General features: G+C 41.7%; 1 protein-coding gene across 7 annotated transcripts in view; it reads right to left on the minus strand.

Moving 5' to 3' along the window:
• The window catches only part of MAPKAP1 (MAPK associated protein 1), a 224554-nt gene extending 206024 nt beyond the window's left edge, over nucleotides 1–18530 (minus strand). For 5 of the 7 annotated variants that reach the window (XR_006889485.1, XM_046667870.1, XM_046667878.1 and 2 more), the window contains exon 1: nucleotides 18276–18530. The gene's annotated coding sequence lies outside the window, so the exon portion shown is untranslated. Of the gene's footprint in view, nucleotides 1–18079; nucleotides 18210–18275 lie in introns of those variants that run through there. The other 2 variants (XM_046667887.1, XM_046667857.1) reach the window with 2 other exon arrangements.
• Between the last annotated feature and the right edge of the window lie 693 nt (nucleotides 18531–19223).

A 19223-nucleotide genomic window follows, 5' to 3' on the forward strand; every position in this document is an offset into this window, starting at 1 on the left:
CCAAAGTTGTTGTTGTTCGGTGCAGAAGATTGTCCCTGAGCTAAGATTTGTGCCAATCTTCCTCTAATTTTTTTGTATGTGGGACACCACCACAGTATGGCTTGATGAGCTGTCTGTAGCTCCCCACCCAGGATTTGAACCGGTGAACCCTGGGCCACTGAAGCACAGCACGTGAACTTAACCACTACGCCATTGGGCCAGCCCCCAAAGTTGTTTTAAAAGCACTTTATTACTACCTTAAATATAGTTATTATATATGAATATCATGTTTAAGGAGGTGCCAATTTCGAATTTTTGATCCAATTCTAGATTCAGAAATGCAGTTCATCTACTAAGATATAAATCTCTCTCTCCCCCTAACCATGTGTAAAGCTGCTGAAGACAGGAATCCCTAGACCCCACCAAAAGTAACACAGTGGTTCTCAAATGGAAGGCAATTTTGCTCCCTAGGGGACATGTGGCAATGTCTGGAGACATTTCTGGTTGTCACACTGGGGGTGGGTACTATTAGCGTCTAGGCTGCTAGGAATGCTGCTAAACATCCTACAATGCACAGGATAGCATCCACAGCAAAGAATTATATCCCCTAACACGTCGATATCAATATGCTGAGGTTGAGACACACTGTAATGATATGTTCTGTGAAGCCACTAAATCTGTGGTAATTTCTAATTCCCTCAGAAAGGGGGGTTTTATATCCCTTCTATTTATACCAAGACTAAACCATACAACTTTGCTACTAAAATCTATGCTCATAAGGTACTAAACAAAGTTCCACCCCTAGTATCAGTTTACTGAAACTGTAACCTATCTCAAGGAGAACCAAAGCCCAAATTACTGCGATACAGGCAAGCTGCATTCCCTCCAAGTTCCCCTTTGACCTGAAGCCTCTCCATCCTCCTTCACCTGGCAACCTCTCACTCACTCTTCAAAATCCAGCTCCACTGTCAATTCTTCCGCAAAGCTCCCTACTGAATCCCCTAGACCAGGCTGGCTGCTCCCTTTCTTGTGGTCCCACTGCGCTGCACTTCATCGCTACTTCTACAAAGTAATTAATCCAGCACATTGCCTGTTGGCAGGAGGTGCTAAGTGTTTATTGAATATATTCATTCAATAAATATTTACTGAATGCCTACTATGTGCCAGGCACTGTTCTAGATGCAGACAGTACAGCAGAAAACAAAGCAGATGGAAAGTCCTGCCCTCATGAAGTTCACGTTCTAATGGGGGAGACTAACAAAACAGACAAGTAAATTGTACAGTAAATTAGAAGTGCTATGGAGAAAAACAGTGCAGGGAAGAACGATGGGGCATGCTAGGTGCTGGCACCATGGGCGCAACTATACATAAAGTATTCAAGGAATGCCTCACCGAGGAGGTGACGTTTGAGCTAACACTTGAAGGAAATGAGAGCACAAGCCATGTGGACTTCTGAGTGAAGTAACATCGCCAAGCACAGGGAGCATGCCTGGCATTATTCAAGAAGTAGCAAGGAGTCAAACAAGGGAGCAAGCAGTAGAGGAGGAGGTCTGGAAGAGTGGGGCAAACCGTGCAGAGCCTCGCAGGCCAGTCTAAGGTCTCTGTTGTTGTTGTTGTTGTTGTTTTTGAGGAAGATTAGCCCTGAGCTAACTACTGCCAATCCTCCTCTTTTTGCTGAGGAAGACTGGCCCTGAGCTAACATCCGTGCTCATCTTCCTCCACTCTACATGTGGGACGCCCACCACAGCATGGCGTGCCAAGCGGTGCCATGTCCGCACCCGGGACCCGAACTGGTGACCTGATGGCATAGCGGTTAAGTTTGCAGTTAAGGACTCTGTTTTCACTCCAAGCAAAAGGGAGAACCACGGGGGGATTGTGAGGAGAGCTGTGATATGATTTAACTCACATTTGAAAAGGATCTCTCTGACTGCTATGTTAAAGACTGACTGAATGAATGAATGAACTAATCACACTGTTTTTTAAAATAATAATCTGCTTATATGTTGGTTTTCTCTTGTAAACCCTACGGTCCTTAAGGACACTGACTGTCTTATCGTTGTGCTGCCGGGTTCTAGTAGACTGTGGCTGGCATCCAATAAGAGCTTAGCGTAGAATGAATAGACAAACAAAGGAATCTTTCTTGTTCCCAATGGGTTGCGTTATGAATTTCCAAAAGGCGGCCCCTCACCCATGGTGCTGGTTCAGCAGACAGGTTTCCCACTACAGGCTAAGATTTATTTCCTTTTGATTATCTCCTTGATATTTGAAGTTTGCTTAAACAAACAGAATTCAATACAGTTATGTTTCCACTTACCTGGCTCTCAGGTTAAGCACATCGTCAATTAGGGGAAGCAACACAGTTTATTGCAAGCACCACTCAGGAAACCTGAATTCCCTAATTACCAGGGACCCAATTACATGGCCTTGGACAAGTCACTTCCTTAAACCTCTTTAAACCTGTTTTACACATCAGTTCATTTTTTGCATGTGTTGAATGGGGATGCTGAACTGTGAGAAGGGCCTTTTTAGCTTTCAAACTCAATTCCAACCACACGTGAGGCGGCGGCTGTGACTGGGAGTAGCCCACAGTCCAACTGAAAACCTGCGTGTGTTTGTGCTTCATACGATCTCCCTCAAAGGCCAGAAGCATCTCACTGCACGTTTTACTTCCATCACTGTGCACGCTTCAGCCTCTAAGGACAGAGGTACAAGGAATTCCTTTTTTGACAAAGAAGATTTTAATAGTATCAAGATTTTGCCAGCAAACCCTCAATGTTGATTGATTTGATTGGATTACTACCTATTCTTTTAAGGCCACTAAACATAGAAACTGGTTCCTAGAACTACGCAAGTTAAAGTTACTACACACATGTGGAATTCCAGGTTATAGCCTGCCTGGGGACTAGCTATGGGATGACCTCAAGCAAGTCAGATGCTTCCGACACTGTTTCCTCAGCAGGAAAACATCCATAATCTGTCCTACTCAGCCACTTCAGAGGGAGACTTACAAAAAGTTTAAAAAGCACTATACAAATTCAAGATGCAATATTATTGACTTTTCCTGTTCTAGCTACATCTTTTTGGAAGGAAAATAAATAAGCTGTCAACTATCAAACTCATTCATTCAACTCAATGAATGGAGGACAGCACTGAGATAATCTAAATTAGCAGATAATACCCAAACTATTTTTATGTGACTTTGAAAGGTGCTTTGTACTTTCATTTCAATGGAGCTTTCATAACCTCAATAAATGCTGCTATTATTGTTATTAACAAACAACTGCACTAACTTTGCCAGATACTTTTTATAACCTTCTATACTGACTTTTTTTTTTTTAAAACCATTGGCACATGGATCAAACATGAGATTACAGCAGCAGGGCTGGCTTCATTCCACCTATAACGTTATACAGTTAGGGTGGGAGTGTTTCACAAAATACAATTTAAGTGGAATAATCAATTCTCTGGATTCCAGAAGGTTGCTTATTTATGCAGCAACCACTTATGTCACTTATAAAACTATGAGGTATGGGGCCGGCCCGGTGGCGCAGCCGTTAAGCGTGCATGTTCTGCTTCGGCGGCCCGGGATTCACCGGTTCGAATCCCGGGTGTGAACATGGCACTGCTTGGCAAGCCATGCTGTGGTGGGCATCCCACACATAAAGTGGAGGAAGACGGGCACAGATGTTAGCTCAGGGCCAGTCTTCCTCAGCAAAAAGAGGAGGATTGGCAGCAGATGTTAGCTCACGGCTAATCTTCCTCAAAACAAAAAACAAAAAACTGTGAGGTAGATTCTATTATTATTCATGTTTTACAAGTCATTAAACTGAGGCACAGACTTGCCCGAGGCCACATAACTAGTCAGAGGTGGAGCCAGGATAAAACCCAGGCAGCCTGGCTCCAGAATCCCTGCTCCAAACAATCACAATACGCTGCCTCAAATTGCCAGTTTAAGTCCATTTCATCACGCTTTTCTTAATCCTCTTCTCTCATTAGTCTAGATATGGGTATAAAGACACTTCGCTATTCATTCAATAAGCGTGAATATCTACCACATGCTGGAAGTTAGGCATATAAAGTCACAAGTCACAGTCCCTAGCCCCAAGAGGCTTACAGTCAAGCAAGGGAGAAAAGACAAGTACATAAATGGTCACAATAAAGAATGAGAGCAATGCTAGAGGATTCTATAACAAAGTACCATGGAAACACAAAGGAAAAATATCTAAATGAAACTGGATACTCAGACAAGGTTTCATAGAGATGACTAAGATCAACATAATGGAAGTGATCACTTTCAACTTAGTCACCTTAATGGTGGGGGGAAGAAAGCTGGCAACTAAATAATCTATAATGCTGGCTCCTTGAACAAAAATGTTTAAAATAAAATTGGTTCCAGATGTGTCCTATGGACTGCAGACTGACATCAGGCATGCATGGGTTATTACAGAAACAGGGAGAGGATAACCAACCTTTGAAGTGGGGGAAGTGGAGGGAATTAGAAGGTTGGGAAAGGGTAGGTAGGAGAGACTAAGAGCAAGAAATCAAGCATCAGACTGCCTTTGGCTTCCAATCTGGACTCAGCTACTCACTCACTGCGGGACCCAGGGAAAGCAAGAATTTTTGTGCCTCCATTTCCTCATCTGTAAACAGGAATAATTTTCATGCCTACCTCATAGGACTATTGTGAGGTTATGAGCAAATAACAGTGCCTGCCCCATAGTAAAGCACTATACAAATGTTTACTATTGTTATTATTCCTGGTCTAAGATGAAAATTAAAAGATGAGAAGTTGGATGGTTGGAAGAAGGGTCAAAAAACAAACTCATCTCTTCCAAGCAGAAGAGACAGCATGAGAGAAGGTACTCAAACAAGAAACAGCAGAACATGTAGTTAGTAACTAAAACTACACGGAGTTCAAAGTTGCTGATGAGATTAGCATTTCAGAGAGACTGCTCTGGCACTTGCATAGAAGATTAACCTGACGGACAAGACACAAGATTAGTTATGAAGCTGTGACTCCTGCTCAGGGAAGAGACGATGAAATCTGAAGTAAGGCAGTGAAAGAAAGGTCTATGAATTTAAAAAATATTTAGGATATAAAATTGGTAGAACTTGGTGACTGAGTGGGTGTGGAGGGTTAAGGAGAAGGGGGAAGTTTACGGCTTGCATGATAACGCTGATAAATGAAATTGTGTACTCAAAAGTAGGAACAGCGTAACAGGTAGAGGGGAAATGAGAGATTATGTTTCAGACACACCGGGCTCGAGATGTCTACAGATTATCCAAACAGAGATCCATCATGATGCAAACCTGATAGCCCAGGAGAAAGGTCTGAGCAAATCTGGAAGACATCAATGTATAAATGACAGATGAGGCCGTGGACGTGAAGGAGCTTACCCAGCGAGAGTATGTAAGAAGAGAAGAGCAGTAACCTAGAGACAAACCCCAAGGAGAAGCAATAAAGGACCGGCTGAGAAACAGAAACCCCAGCAGCAGTGAAAACCAAATCAATTGTTGCCTAGGTTCTAAAGTTAGGATCCATGCTGTGGAAACTCCTAACTTTCTATGCAGTTACTTTCTTCACTGGCTTTCCCCTCTCCCCCTCTTTCCTAGCAAGAAGTTCCAACTCCTGGATTGTGAATTCCTTGAGAAAAGGACTAGAAGTCTTACTTGGCTTCCTATCACTAACAGCCAGTATAAGGCCTGGTACACATAACGCTTGTAGAATGAACCTGGGTTGAACAGAGACAAATGGAAAATTTCCCATTTATCAAGACAAAGGGTTCATGGAACTCCCAGAGCCCAGGGCTACCTCCAGCCCAGAGCAGAGCACCACAGAGCCCAAAGAGGGCAGAAGCAGAAAGGGGCAGACATTATACACTGCTGGTGGGAATGTAAAATGGTGCAGCCACTTTTGAAAACAGTTTAGCAATTCCTCCAAATGTTAAACAGGATGACCTAGCAATCCACTCCAAGGTATATACAACAGAATTGAAAACATACGTTCACACAAAAACTTGCACAGGAATGTTCACAGCCGTATTATTCATAATAGCCAAAGAGTAGAAACAACCGAAATCCCCAACAATTGATGAATGGACAAGCAAAAAGTAGTATCTCCACACAATGGAGTATTATTCGGCAATCAAAAGAAATGAAGAGTGGCCGGCATGGTGGCTCAGTGGTTAAGTTTGTATGCTCTGCCTCGGTGGCCCGAGGTTCGCTGGTTTGGATCCCAGGGGCAGACCTACACACCACTCATCAAGCCATACTGAGGCAGCAACCCACATAGAAGAAGTACAAGGACCTGCAACTACGATATACAACTATGTACTAGGGCTTTGGGGAGGAAAAAAAACAAAGAGGAAGATTGGCAAGATTAGCTCAGGACCAATCTTCCTCACTTAAAAAAAAAAAATTCATAAATTCCTTTTTTTTTTTAAAGATTTTATTTTTTCCTTTTTCTCCCCAAAGCCCCCCGGTACAGAGTTGTATATTCTTCGTTGTGGGTCCTTCTAGTTGTGGCATGTGAGATGCTGCCTCAGCGTGGTCTGATGAGCAGTGTCATGTCCGCGCCCAGGATTTGAACCAACAAAACACTGGGCCGCCGGCAGCAGAGCGCGCGAACTTAACCACTCGGCCACGGGGCCAGCCCCCATAAATTCTTAAAAAAAAAAAAGAAATGAAGTACTGATAGATACTACAAGAGAGATGAACCTCGAAAACATTACACTAAGTAAAAGAAGCCAGTCACAAAAGGCTACATATTGGGTGATTTCATTTACATGAAAGGTTCAGAATAGGCAAATCCATAGAGACAGAAAGTAGATAAATGGTTGCCTGGGGCTGGGTGAGGAAGAAATGAGGAGTGACTGCTAATGGGTATGAGGTTTCCTTTTGGGTGATAAAAATGTTTGGAATTAGATAGTGATGATGGTTATAGAACTTTGTGAATATACTAAAAACCATTAATGTGCACACTTTAAAAGGGTGAATGTTATGGTATACAAATGATATCTCAATTTAAAAGGGGAAGGCAGAAACACAGGAAGGTTAGAATCCATGCTGCACCCTAGATTTCTTCTAGTTCAGGTGACTCCAACACAAGGATACCAACAAATCACTTAATCCAACAGTACTGGCAACAGTGACCATAAAAACTTTTAAACAATTTGTAATACAAGCTGATTACATCAAAGAGATGTCAAATTCCTCATGCAAAAATGGGAGTTTCCAGGGCTGGTCCCATGGCCTAGTGGTTAAATTTGGCGTACTTTGCTTCAGTGGCCCAGGCTTGGTTCCCTGGCACAGACCTACACCACTCAAGCCATGCTGTGGTGGTGAACCACATACAAAATAGAGGAAGACTGGTACAGATGTTAGCTCAGGGCAAATCTTCCTCAAGCAAAAAGAGGAAGACTGGCAACAGATGTTACCTCAGGGTGAATGTTCCTCAGCAAAAAAAAATAAAAATAAATAAATAAAAAAGAATAATGAAATACTTTTTTTTTTTAATATTTTATTTTTTTTCCTTTTTCTCCCCAAAGCCCCCTGGTACAGAGTTGTATATTCTTCGTTGTGGGTCCTTCTAGTCGTGGCATGTGGGACACTGCCTCAGCGTGCTTTGATGAGCAGTGCCATGTCCGTGCCCAGGATTCGGACCAACGAAACACTGGGCCACCTGCAGCGGAGTGTGAGAACTTAACCACTCGGCCACGGGGCCAGGCCCAACGAAATACTTTTTAAGAAAAGGGAATTTCCAAGTCTTTTCCCCTGGGGAAAGGAGAACTTTCATATATGTTAGTGACCCTAACCCTGTGGAGGTAGCTAATCTACATCACTAGTTGAGGGAGACTAAATCCTCAGTGCCAGAAATCCCAAGAGAACTTCTGACTTACATGAAGCAAACACTCATGGCTGGAGCATCTTCTCCTACCAAAGGCCCAGACAATGCTTTAACCCATACAAGAGCTGAGCATAAGAAGCCACAGCATTAAAACAATGCCGCTGTCAGCAGCCTGCTGAACTACTGGACTTTGCGGAGTAATTCTCCTCTTCACTTTGGAATAAACAAAGAGAAGAGAATAAAACAAGAAAGGCAACATGGCATGACAGAAAACACAAAGGCTTTGGAGAGCTTGGCTGTGCTCCCAATCCCACCACCCAGTAGCTGAGAAAACTGGGAAAGACAATTTCTCTGGACCTCAGTAAGACATCATCTCACACCTCACAAAGCTGCCATCTCAGTGTAGGGCCCAAAAGTGACACTCTAATGTTATTCTTCTTCTCAATTCACTTGAAGGAAAACTAGTTACTAGTACTGGACATTTTTGAGTCATATTGGAAAATAACACTTATGAACCTCTTCTCTGTGAGGCACTTCAACACAGAGTCTCATGCTTAAGAACAGAAAATAGAATGTCCAAGAGAACCCTTGGCTCCTTTGTTTCTATGAAGCCTACAGCCAATCCTGTGTATCCTCTTCTCTCCCTAGATTCCATTCACTTCTCTTTATCTCCGTAACCTAATCCAGGCCACCATCCCTCACCTACGCTACAGCAATTGTTCCCTAACTTGTCTTAAAATCCTTCAAAGACTTCCCAAGTTTTTTAATATAACTGAACCTTGCCTACCTCTGCAGCTCCATCTTCCTTCAGTTCTTTCTACTCCAGCCAACCTGACTTTCAGTTTTCTTCAAGCCTTTGAACATATACTCCTTCTGTCAGAACAGTTTTCTCTGTCCTTCCACCTGGCTTAGACATCACTTCCTCTTTCACCCTTTGGATCCCAATTCAGACATCACCTGCCCTAGGAGGGTTTGACCTTATCAGGTCCAGAGCAGGTACTCCTCCATTCCCACCTTTGCTCTCACTACTATACACTTCTCCAGCTAGGTTGTACTTCTCAAAGTAGGCTGTACTTTCCATTACTAGACTGCAAGTCCCACGAGAGCAAGGTCAGTGTCCGTGGTTTTCATTGCTCACTTCCCAGACACGCCTAGTGCCTAACATATATTCAGCAAACAGTGACTGAATAAATGAAAGATTAGAATTAAGCAAAAAGTTTTTAAAAAAATACTGAAGATTTTGCGTGTAATATTTTCTTCATATAAAAATATTTTTTAAAAAAATTACAGATATAAACAAATACAATTCTTCATAACAACCAGGGGGGAAAAAGGACTTAAGCACACATGCATTTTCTACAACTTTAACAGCTAATACCAGATATAATCGAAAGGAGCTAAACTACTACCTCAGTGGGAATGGTGCTCCTAACATTGTTCTAAAACTGTTAATCTCCCTAACTAGAAAAAGCAGAAAAGGTACACATAATGCAAATTATAAACATTATAGTCAAATCCACATACTGGAGTGAAAATGGATGGAAATAATTTTTTTCCAGCCTCTTCCCTTTCAAAGAAAGAACATTGGATACACTTGATAGAAACACTGCTTACTCCAAATAGCTCACCAAGCAAAGGTTACTGTGAAATACTTCAAATTCCATAAGCACTCAGGACTGCAAAGACTGTGGGAAGAGAATGTTCCAAGCATAGACTAATGGACAGAAGGTACAAATGAAACAAACAGTGATACATGATGACTATCTATGGAAGTCTAAACTGAAGACTGAATATATTTGTTCTGAAGTCATTAACGAAGCTTCAGTTTCTAAAATACATTCAAAATACTTAACATATTTTATAAGTCTCAAGTATAAATGATAGAGATTTGTTATTAAAGACAACTAAATAATTTCCTTCATCTAGTTTAGGATATATAAATCTATCACACTTCAGACTTAGTTTTTGCATTTTGGATTTTTTTTATACCAACAATTTTAATTCTTATCATGTGTTTGCTGTCTACGCTAAGGAGAAAACAAGTTATGCCAACTCATTTTTATTACCATTTTGGGGATGTGACCACCCTTTTAATTTTGCTTATATTTTAACTCAGCAACTTTAATCCAGTGATCAAAGCTTCATTAGCTTCTAAACAAACTGTTTCTCAGGTAAACCGAATTGCCCCACATCAGGATCTTAAGCAAATAAATAAGTACAAAAAAGGCAGAAATTATAAATTAGAGCTGACAAATCTGTATCTAGCCCCATGCCGGTAAAGAGCATTCTATCAATATAGTGAAATGCTAATCTCCTAATTAACAACCTAATGAGGTAATTATGGCTTTGCAAAGGGATGCCGAAATGAAATATGACAACATGGTCACCTCTTTATACAGCACCTGTGGGCCTTTTCAGCTGTCATTGCAAAGAGTGCAATATCAATTTGAACAGATGACAAAGTGCTGTCATTTTTCATTCTGATAATATACAGAATGCTTTGGACAGAAGCAGTTTACAAAAAGAAACATCTTGCCTGGTATTTTCCTAATTTAAATATGCTCAAATACTTTGTTAAAATTTCCACATGCTTTTTTATACTGTATATAGAATTACCATACACATTAAAAAAAAAGTAACTGACCATCACGCCTAACAGTACATGCTGAAACTATCACAATTTCAATTATGAAGTAAATAACAATTAGGAAAGAGCAAAAGGCACCAATTCATCATGACATTTTAATTTTCATACTTTTTTGAATACTGTTACCAGAAAAATAAAAACTCAAACTCTGATCTTTAAATTTTTCTTACAAAAAAAATGTGAGGGGCTGGCCCCATGGCCTAGTGGTTAAGTTTGGCACACTCCATTTCAGTGGTCCAGGTTCAAATCCCAGGCACAGACCAACACCACTTGTCAGTGGCCATGCTGTGGTGGTGACCCACATACAAAACAGAGGAAGACTGGCACAAATGTTAGCTCAGGGCGAACCTTCCTTAAGCAAAAAGAGGAAGATCGGCAACAGATGTTTGCTTGGGGCAAATCTTCCTCAGGGAAAAAAAAAGTGAAATAGAAATTGACACATAATTTTCCATAACAAAAAAGCACTTCCCAATATATAAGCATTTTAACTCAAAAGGTACCGATGTCCAGCCTCACAGAGATAGGAGTGTATTCTCTCTGAAAGACAAAGCTAACACAGGGCTACTTAGTGTCCCACTGGCCACTGGGACCCTGGAACCATCAACAGGAGTACAACACTTCTTCCATGATATTGTCTTAAATAGGATTTTTTTTGGGAGGTTGAGGAAGGCTAGCCTGGGAACCTCAACATCACTTATGTTAAGATACATGAAACCAGTCTAAATGTAAAACAACTGAAATGAAAACTAACTTGAACGTACGATCCATTTACAACTTCTGATCACTTACATTAGTGAAAACTTTTTTGGTCAAAATGATGTTCACTGGCTATACTCATTTTTCTTAATACCAAGTTTAAACTAAAATGATTTTTTTATTAAAAAATAATTTATCCTTAGCAGAGAATATTTTCAAAAACAGAGAAAAGCATACAGACCTATAATATCACCACCTATTTCTTTTTCTTTGTATATATGTTTGAAATAATTGGGATCATACTTTATGTAGTCATATCTTTTTTCACTTCCTATTATATAATGAGCATATTAATATGTCACTAAAATTCTTCTAAAACATCTAAAATGACTGCATAATATTTCCATTCTATAGCTTTTCCATAATTTCTCTAATCTCTTTGTTGAATCCTAAAGTTGTTTTGCTATTAAAAGTACTGCTGCTGTGAATATCTTTGAATATGAATATTTTTCTATATCTCTTGATTATTTCTTTAAGAAAGATTCCTAGAAACGGAGTTACAAACTCAAAAGGCATGCATGACTTATTTTTTAAGGCTTGTGATAAATATTGCCAAAGTTCTTTCCAGAAAAGTTTTACCAACTTATATTCCCACTAGCAATTCATGAGTGACTGTGTCACTAACAAACTACCAGCAATGAGTATTAGTAGTTTTAATAAAACTTTAAACTTCATATCATAAGATTATACCTGTAACCAAATATTCCCACAATATAATCAATAACAACTTTCTGCAGGCATTAAGCTTAAATGAGTAAGAACGGCCAGAGTTGGTGACCATCCTCAAACAAGGGCCAGTTCCAATATCCAAATCTAGAACAGCATAGAATAGTGTCAAAAACACTGTATTTAAAGTAAAAAAAGAAAGGTTCAAATCCTAGCTCTGCCATTATCGGTCTCTCTCTCTCTACTTTGAATCACTTTATTTCTCTAGGCTTCAGTTTTAGCACTTCTAAGATGGGGATGAGGCGAACATAATACCTGCCTTGTTCTAACAACTTCAACGGGTAGACATGGGCACAAAATAAAGGTAATAAAAGCAACTGGAAGTGTTTATTGTTATTTAACAGATCAATTCACATAATAGGCTAAAACTAGCATACTAAATAAAACCCTTTTCTCAACAGTGCACAATTAGAAGGTGTGCTAAGTAATTCACAAAGCACAACTAGAAATTAACAAAACTAATTTCATGATCCAGACACTCCTTCACAACCACTCCACAGAATCGTTTATTACATGATACTGACATCTGAACGTCTTGTGCCCCTGAAAGCTGGTACCTGCATCTCTTCAGGAGCATCACAGGACCAGGTACTTACATAAATTGTTGCATTTAATCCTCACAAGTACTGTATGTGCCTGGCAGTACTGTCCTCATTTTGGAGACTGTCCAGGTCACACAAGTTAACAATTGACAGAGCCAGTATGTTCGAATCCAGGTGGGTGTGACCCTAAAGCCCCACCTCACATTGCTTCAAGATTCAAGCCTACACCTCAGTTCTTCTTTGTTAGTCTCCTTTATGTCAGCAACTAAAGTTCAGAGAAAAATTGACTTTGTTTTAAAAAGAAAACCATTCCTTCAAACCATTTTCTACCAATATCTCTGCTAAAGCAGTACTTATTTATAATACAGTACCTAAAAATGAGTCCACAAGGAACCAAAAAATGCTATTTTTGGAAAGTTTTACACATTCAGCCTACTTTTTCTGCATCAATAATAAAATCATATTCATAAACGTATACTCAAGTATAGGATATGAATCTAACACTGCATATATTTAGGGGCAAATGTGACATAATATTCAATTTATTTCACAACTGATTGCTACAATTTAATTCCAAAAGTTATTCTAATACCTTCTTGCTGTTTCCAGAATTTAAGTTTTGTTTAAGTAGTTTCTCCCATTTTTCCTCACTTTCAATTACTTAAAACTGTTTTCTTCTTTGGGGCCAAATTTTGTGTTTCCTATATTAAATCTATTTCCCCAACATATCTAGACTGCTGCTGACTAGAGTTAATAAATTTTGAATGACTGCTCAGGATTTATTTTCTTCATTTTTATATTCTATGTTATTTCCTTATGCAATAGAGTACGAATGAAAACAAGTATCTGGAAGACCAATATTTCTTCAATTTTCACCTTGTGGAAGCTGTGTATTAAAATAAAAACAAATTAAACTCTTGGGCTGGGAACTCCCTGACCATATTTCTCTCACTATGCTGGGTGTCTCTATGCCCCGTTTCAATCTTGTGTACATATAGTCAACAGAGCACTGTATGCATTTGGGGAGCACCTGGCCTGTCAAGGTTCTTTCCCAGAAGAAATAATGAACAAAGAACAGAGGGAAGAGCAGTGGCTCCCTACGTGCCATCAAGGGAGGAGCAGCAGCATTTTAGATTTGAACCATTTTCCGCTGGGGTCTGCCAGTAATCAGTTGTGTGACTTTAAGCATGTCAATTAGAATCAGAAAGCTTGGCATCCTGAAAAGACCTCAGCAAGACTTGAATTGAGCTCCTCATTATCATCCAGATGGGAAAAAAGATACAAAAATTTCTAAGCGACTTGACCAAAATCAAAAGGCTGCTAGTGACATAGTTGTATTCAGAATTCAAGTCCCTCTTAACGTAGTGCACTTTCTACTAAACTGTAATTCACTGGGCGCCAATTTCTTCATCTCAAAAGGTTATAATTACCCACCTTATTCACTTCACGGTATTGTAGAGAGAAACAAAAAAGACGAGACCTGGTAGCATTTAACGTGGGAAGAGCACAAAAGTATTCCAAGGTCATCTCCTCATCCAAACCTCATGCGTCCTGAAATTTAGCCTGATTACATAACAAAAGCATTCACTCTGCCACTTCCCCAAAGATATTAGTATGAGTCGACTACAATACCACCTCACTCTGGCAATTTATCAGTAGACTTTGGATCTATAACCATAACGTGTGTTGTATCTCCTGCTTTGAACAGCGGGTACCAAAATTTCAGAGATGGGGCAGATGAGAGTTCACAATCATGCAGCCCAGGACAGTACACAGCCCACAAATGCGTTTTGGCCTACATGATAATTTTCTAAATGGCAAATTCTTAAACTAAATATGTTAAAATACAGATTTCCAGCATCTCTTGAAAACAGAGGATCCAGGGACACTGGGCCCACTTCCTCACACAGCAACAAACAACTGGAGCTGAGCAGTGACTGTTACCTTCAGGCTGGTCATATACCCTCCAGTTCGCATATGACCTACTGTCCTACTCTTTATATCATGGGCATTCGAATTGGAGACCCCTGAGGTATATGCTCAAAAGAGAACTAAGTTAATAAATATTTGTTACTCCTTTTTGGCTTTTTTTTTTTTTGCTGAGCAAGATTAACCCTGAGTTAACTTCTGTTGCCAATCTTCCTCTTTTTGCTTGAGGAAGATTGGCCCTGAGCTAACATCTGTGCCAATCTTCCTCTATATTGTATGTGGCTCATCGTCACAACATGGCAGCTGATGAGTAGTGTAGGTCTATGCCTGGGAACTGAATCCAGGCCACCAAAGCAGAGCGTGTCAAACTTAACCACTAGGCTATGGGGCCAGCCCCTGGCCAATTTTTCCTGGCATTATCACTCACTAATGTGTGACTCTGGGGTATCACACTTAATCACTAAGCCTTAGGCTATTCAGGTGTTACATGGGATAATACCACCTATCTTACAGAATCATGAAGATTGAAGGAAATAAGGCATACACAAATATTTAACAATAACTAAAATATAAGTGCTCAATTATTTTAAATTTAACAGAAGCTGAAATGTGCTAACTTTTGAGTCAAAACTTCTCAAAAACTTCAAACTCACAGAAAACACAAGGTCAGGGTACCTCTCACGGGGAAAAAATGTAAAACAACAGAATTACCTGTCATATAATAATTTGGTATCTACTGCTGTGTCATTAACAATAAGGCCTATGCATCAGAATAAAAGATATCCAGCAAATTCTCTTGGCCTGAAGTATAGATAAATCCACTGAACTGCAACAGTTTCTAAAGTCTTCAGATATGAATCAACAGGCAAAACAAATCCCCTACTAAAAAAAGAAATGCACTTTACGCGACAGTGAGGTAATGAGCCCCTTGAGTGCAGAGACCACATTTATTGCTCATTATCCCTACGGCCTAGAAGTGATGGGCACACTGAAGGCACGGCTGAAGACCTAGCTCCTCTCTGAAGGCTGTCCAGAGGGTCCCCATGCACAGCGCAAAGATGAAACAATATGGTATAGTACTGAAGAGTGAAGATACCAAAATCCAGCAGATAAGCCCCTCTACTGACAGCTCCAAGAGCTACAGAAACTTGAGGAATTTATTTAACCTCTCCGTGCTCTAGTTTCCTCACCTGTAAAATCAGAATGCATTATAACACCTTCCTGTACAGGAATAATTAAGATAATGCATTTAATACAACACTGGCACACAATAAGTGCCCACTAGCTACCATCATCAGTGTTCCTTCCTTCGTGCTCCACAGTACCCTGTGGGTACCGCCATCTTAGTACCTACAGTATTTTACTACCATTCACCTGCACACTCATTGGTCTCTCCCACTGGAATGTCAACAACTTCAGAGTGGGGACCTGGTTTTATTCCTTTTTGCATCCCCAGGGTCTAACATTTTCCCTGGCGCTGCTGAATCAATCACAGATCCTCAAAGTATTTAACTGGAAAAGTTATGAGCAGAAACTAGAATTTACCTCTCTTGCCTGACCCTCAAGCCCTCACTGACTCTGACTCCTACTGACCCTCCAACTTTACTTCCTGGTATCCCCACTAAAAGCAGCAAGGGCTTGCTTGATTCAGGCTGGTCTACTCACCACTCTAAAACCATGCCACAGGCCTTGCACCTCTGCATCTTACAGCTATCACTTCAAGGGACCTTACCATGTATCAGGCCCTTTACCCATATCAGCTCATTAAATATTCATGACACTCCATGAGACCAGTATTACCCCTCTAGCCCAACCCATACTTGAGGAAAATAATGCTTAGAATTAAGAAACTTGCCAAAGGTCACATATCTGGTAAAAGAAGGGACCAGGAATTGAATTCAGAGTCCACAGTTATTCTCTACAAAATATCTTCCTTGCTCATATTCAAAGTTGAGCAGACCCATCCACGACCTTCTTGCCTTGGAAATTCAGTCTTCTCTACTTTTAAAGGACTATCTGTACCATTTATTTTGACATTCATATTTTCTCCCTTGTATAGTTGTTTCAATAGGTACTTGCTTATAGAGGGCTATGTTGTGAGAAAGAAGGCAAAACACATAACGGAAAAAGCACAGATGTAGGCATCAGACAGACCTGGGTTTGACTCCAGGCTCTGTCTTGTACCAGATGTGTAATTTATCCTGAGTCTTGCTAATCTGGAGTTTGAGGTTAAAATGATTAAACAAGAGAAACCTATATATAATATCCAGTACATAGTAAATAATAAAGCTTAGTTAACCCCACATTATGCAGCATTACCTGGCCATAGCACACTCCTCAAAAGTTAATAACCCATCCGCTTCCTGTGCTACCACTGTAACAGAGACAGAACTCTCACACAGCGTACTTATCTCTCTGTGTTGGAATTATTTGCTTAACTAAATGGAGCTCCTTGTAGGCACACATTGTGTCTTATTTATCTCCACATTGTCTAGCATGGTAGCTGGTATATATCCATGTTCAGTAAATGTCTGCTAAGTGAAATAACTGTAGAAGTAATAATGAGTGTTTATAGGATTTTACAAAGAAATCATTTGCAGCTGGGGTTGTCCTGAATTGGCTGAGGGAGGCCAATTTCAGCTGGGCCCTGAACATCTCAACAGGTAGAAATCCAAAAGGAGAAACTTCCTAGGCAGGGAGAACATCCTACAAAAAACACCAGACAAGGAAAGAACAAAGGTGATTTGAGGTCCTACTTATCTTGAGTAGAGGATATGGGTAGGGTCATTAAGGAAGGAGGCTGCAGTTAGTCAGGAGCCAGATTAGGAGATGTGGAGGGACCTGAGTGCAACCTGGTCTCACTGTAGTTGAAGGAAGGTATGAGGACAAAGCTGAATGGCAAAGGGGCCACCAGCACGCCTCATAGGCCCCAGCAAGCTTGCAAGTGTGTAAACCGAAAAGATGAAAACAACTATCAGTGCTCCATCAAGAACTCTTGGGTTCACTGAGCACCTCGTGTGGGCTCACAGAATAGGAAGCGTAAAACATGGGGTCTCCTTTTCCTGCTCGGGTGTATTTTTAAATTAAGAATCCACCCTTCTGCTTGTCAAAAACAGAATGAGAATGTTGACTTTAACTGATGTGTGTAAACACTTGTCTCCATCTGACTGTTCACACCTGGGGAAATTTCAAACTTTGCTGGTTTTGGTTTATAACAACATGACGCTTTGCACAGTGCCAAGTACCGTGCCAGGCTTCAAAAACTACTTGCGTTCATTCAGAACGAAATTTTAACCAATTTCTGAGTCAACTTTTGGGTCTCCGGTAAAAGTAATACTCTTGCTTAAGCTACAATCATTTTTTTCAGCCTTAAAACAGATTTAGAAGACTCCTGGCCGCTCTCATAAACAAAAAGCTGAATCAAAGTTCCAGCAGCACTCCAGCTAGAGAAAAACAGTTCTGGAGGCCGTTTACCCCTTGGAGGCAATGGGGAGAAGGGGCGCTAGGGACTTTAAAAACTTGATTTTCGCGTTATCAAGATTAGGACACCTAGACGTTGCCGAGTGCAGGGCCAGAAACTGCCGGAGCCAACAGTACCCTCCCACCCCCCAACACCGCCAGGTCCACTAGCTTCTCCTCCTCCAAATCACACACCCAGCTGTGAGGCTCACAGCAGCCTCCAGTTCTGGAAAGGGCCAGGAAACGGATGCTCACGGCAGACCAGAGCAAGGGCCGGACAGGCTGCCCGCCAGGCAGCGACGAGAGCAGAGGAGGGAGGAGGGCCCCCAGGCTCCTCGGGTGGGCTGGCCGGCGAGCGAGCGAGGGAGCTGGCGGCTGGGGCTACCTTTACCTGAAGCTGCTGCCACACTATGGGCCGGGGCGGCCCCGGGACACGTTCCCGAGGGGCGGGCCCGGCTCCCCCGCGCCTCCCGGGCCCTGCTCCGAGCTCCGCACTCTCAGAATCCTCGGGGACTGGCGCTTCTCCCGGCCCGCTCAGCTGCCGCTTTCCGGGCTCGCCCTCATACCCTCGCTGCCCGCCGCCGCCGCCGCCGCCGCCGGCCGGCCAAGCAGCAGCCCTGTTGCCCTGAGCCGCGCCGCGACCCGGAACCGCACCCCACGCGCCGGAAGTCCCCGACCGGGAAGGAGCGGCTAGCTCGGGACGTAGTGCGCAAGCCCCAGAGCCGAGAGCGAGGAGCGAAGCCCTCCTGGGGGGCGGGGCCGATCGGGAGGTCATGCGCATGCGCGCCACTTGCCCGGTCCCGGGTAAATCCTGGGTCAGCGATGAGCTGCGAGCTGGAAAATATGGCCCGGTTTCTGGATTTGCATTACGTGGAAATCAAACTTAGCGTTCTCCTTCTTTCTCCCTGAATCTCCTCCTTTCTCCCCGCTTCCACAGAAAAAAGCCCTCGGTTCATCCAGAAATGAGTGATGAGGCAGCTTAGCCTCTGGGTCGGAAAGACCCAGGTTCAAATGCCAGCTCTTAATTTGCTGTGTATCTGAGGACAAGACACCTCCCCTCTCTGTCTGACTCTCGGGTTTCCCATCCATACAAGTTACAATTTTAGAGTATTGCCGTGAGACTCGAGTGGGATGATGCTTTAAAAACAACCCAGTGCTTGACACATAACAACGCTTAGTAAATGTTAGTTATTACTCATTATCTGTAAAACGGAGATGATAATTATCTTCCTCAAGAACCGCAGGGAAGTTTCCATGAGATATGAGGACTAGCAGAGAACAGGAGCTCAGAGTTTGAAGTCTCCCTCTCTCTCTCTCAGAGGGAATCAGTGGGGGAAGC

Source organism: Equus quagga, chromosome 1 (assembly GCF_021613505.1).
Source record: "Equus quagga isolate Etosha38 chromosome 1, UCLA_HA_Equagga_1.0, whole genome shotgun sequence".
In the NCBI taxonomy this organism is placed as follows: domain Eukaryota; kingdom Metazoa; phylum Chordata; class Mammalia; order Perissodactyla; family Equidae; genus Equus; species Equus quagga.